The following is a 3,016-nucleotide window of genomic DNA, read 5'->3' as shown; positions in this document are numbered from 1 at the left end:
GTCGGGCTATTTCAACTCTTGAAGTGATTTAATGAACTTGATGTTACCAATAGTTGCAGAGTTCAAAGTTCAAAACAGAAAGACTCTGAGAGTTTTCTACCCTAAGAGCATGGGACCTTCTCTTTACTCTCGCACCTCCTATGCCACCCTCTCCCCTCCCCAGATACCTCAGCCAGTGGCTTGGATGGGCAAGCTAATATCTATAACTTCACAACTATTGCTTCAAAAGCGTTTGGACGGAACAGACCCAGGAACACCCCTTTCAGCCTCCGGCCAATTTCCAGCATCTTATCCATCTTATCCAGTCACCATCTTCAGAACCACCTCTAAGACCAGCCGACACACTATTGTTGTTTTTACTGCCTTAACTCCTTGCTGCCGAACAATCATGAGCTCTCAAATTCAACAGAATTATTCCACCGTGGTGGAGGCTGTGGCCAGCAGCCTGGCTGACCTGCATCTGCCGGCCGCCCACACCCACCTCTCTCTGGGCTTCTATTTCAATCTCCATGACGAGAATGTGGCACTCCAGGGCATGGGTCACTTCTTCTGTGATTTGGGGGAGAAGAAGCGCGAGGGCGCTGAGCATCTCTTAAAGGTGCAAAGCCAGCGCGGTGGCCGCATTCTCTTCCAGGACGTGCTAAAGCCGTCCCAACGTGAGTGGGCAAAACTCAGGACGCCATGGCAGCCGCCCTGGCCTTGGAGAGGAACCTGAACCAGGCGCTTTTGGAGCTGTAGGCCCTGGGTTCTACCCACCAGACCCTCAGCTCTGTGACTTCCTGGAGAACCACTTCCTGAGTGAGGAGGTGAAACTCATCAAGAAGATGGGCAACACCTGACTCATATCCACAGGCTGGCCGGCCCCCCGGCTGGGCTGGGCAAGTATCTCTTTGAAAGGCTCGCACTCAATGCCCTAGCCCGTTTGGCTCAGTGGATAGAGTGTTAGCCTGCGGATCAAAGAGTCTCGGGTTCAATTCTGGTTAAGGGCATGTACCTTGGTTTCAGGCTTCCCCCTGGCCCGGGCCCTGGTCAGGGCTCGTGCAAGAGGCAAGCAATTGATGTGTTTCTCGCACATTGATGTTTCTCTCTGTCTTTCCCTCTCTCTTCCATTCTCTCTAAAAGATCAATGGAAAAATATCCTCAGTTGAGGATTAACAAACAAAGAAAGAAAGGCTCACCTCCAAGCATGACTAGGAGCCTTTGGAGCCCAGGGGCCTTTGAGGGGCCCCTCTGCATCCCCTGGTGTCTGGCTTTTCCCTGAGCCTCTCCCCGAAACTACTAGCCGTTCTTTTAACCACCCTGGAGCCCTCTCCCATGCATCAGACCGAATGGAAACAATAAAGCTTTGTGCAGAAAAAAGAAAAGAAAAGAAAGAAAGAAAGAAAGAACAGCATTAAGCTCAGACAGGGAACACCAAGGCTTATAAGTTTCAGGCATTCACAGCTTTTAAACAGTTTCTCATAGTCCTCATGTATTTATTTTTTTGAAAAGATAAAATATTCTGGACACAGAATCGCATCATCGTAGATCACCTTTGACTGACACACCCATCCCACATGCCCACTGGGACAGGCTGCCACCCGCCAGCCAGCGCCCTTCCCCCACCCCAGACTCTGTGACCCCGGGTGGCTCCGTGGAAAGTTTCAGTGGAGGGAGCATTTGCTCTGACTTCATACACGTTTTCAGAACTACACAGCTGCGTGCCTGGCTTAGAGGATGCTGGGGCCTCCCTGCCTGACCAGGCAATGAGTTGGCTGAGCCCAGAGCACATCTTCAGACTTAGCAGAAAATACAAGCATGATTCTCTCTGGCCCTGTGACCCAAGCTGAGCCTGCAGCTGTCCCGGGAGCGGGTGAGGACTCTTCTTCCCTCATTTACCGTACGGACTGGTGTCACCTGTCCCTTCGGGTGGTGGGTGCATCTGTGTGAGAAGCTCCAGCCTGTGGGATTGGGGCCCTGCTCACAGGGGGCGGGTATGTGGGTGATGTGGCTGGTGGCACTCTGCATTTCACCGTCCTTGTGTCAGTCAAGAGAATCTAAGTCCAAGTTACCCAATTCTTAGGAAACTGTACCCACGCCCTGTGTGTTTAGTTCAGCTTTCCTCCTGAAGACAGGAGGGACTGTGCCAGAAAGACTCCAACAGGACGGACAGATGGCAGGACTTGGCTTCCACTGGGCAGGCCTGGGACACACAGACAACCACACACAATTGTATGCACACAACCACATGCACACAATCAAATGCATGTGATTGCACACACACAATCTCACACATGCACATGTGTAACCTGCTGTGTCTGCCCAGAGTCTTCCCAGAGTCTGCCCAGATGTGTTGGCCCATGGCCACCATGCTCTCTCTGGTTTCGCTTGGACACACAGTGATGAGATGGCCACTCCCCATCAGTCCTGTGCACGGCTGTGGGCAGGTGGAAAGGGCTCAGAAACACCGACCTGCCTTGCAAGGTAGCTGTGGGCTTGCGGGTGTCGACAACCCAGCGTGCAGCGGCTTCTCCCTCTTGCACAGCAGGGGCCACTGCCTTGCTTCTGTTGCCGGGGTCTATGTTTTCCCTACCAGTCAGCTCCCCAGGCAGAGTCTCCGTGTCCCTCCTGCCCCCAGCCATCAGCTCTGTCCTCCATGGGCTCAGGCCTGGTCACCGCTGACTCCACCGCACACAGCCTGTCACCCCGTCTCTCCTGCCCATACTTGAAGTCTCAGGCAGCTCGGCCACAGTTCCCCACTTGAGGAAAAAGGGCTGATGTCTGAGTGGCCTTGAATCCCACTAGCAGGGACGGCCCCAAACCCAACTAAGAGGCTAGATCGAACTGTTGGCTGTTGCTTTAAAACAACACACACACACAAAACATTTCCTTTTAGTCATTTCAGGAAGAGTTCTTTTCTCTGCCTCCAGGCACACGGGAGGCCCCGAATTTAGCAATTGCACCATCAGCGATCCTGACAGCAGGAGCCTTCGGGAATGGGGAGCACCCCTTCAGTGACGCAGTGAGGACAGCAAAC

The 3,016-nt window shown here is 53.1% G+C and overlaps 1 pseudogene; it reads left to right on the top strand.

The window, feature by feature from the left end:
* The first annotated feature begins 388 nt into the window (after nucleotides 1-388).
* LOC118655982 lies at nucleotides 389-946 on the top strand (annotated as a pseudogene).
* Nucleotides 947-3,016: the final 2,070 nt, after the last annotated feature.

Source organism: Myotis myotis, unplaced genomic scaffold, assembly GCF_014108235.1.
Source record: "Myotis myotis isolate mMyoMyo1 unplaced genomic scaffold, mMyoMyo1.p scaffold_m19_p_5, whole genome shotgun sequence".
NCBI lineage: Eukaryota > Metazoa > Chordata > Mammalia > Chiroptera > Vespertilionidae > Myotis > Myotis myotis.
Note: the sequence above shows the minus strand (reverse complement) of the source record. Positions and strands in the feature narration are given on the sequence as shown.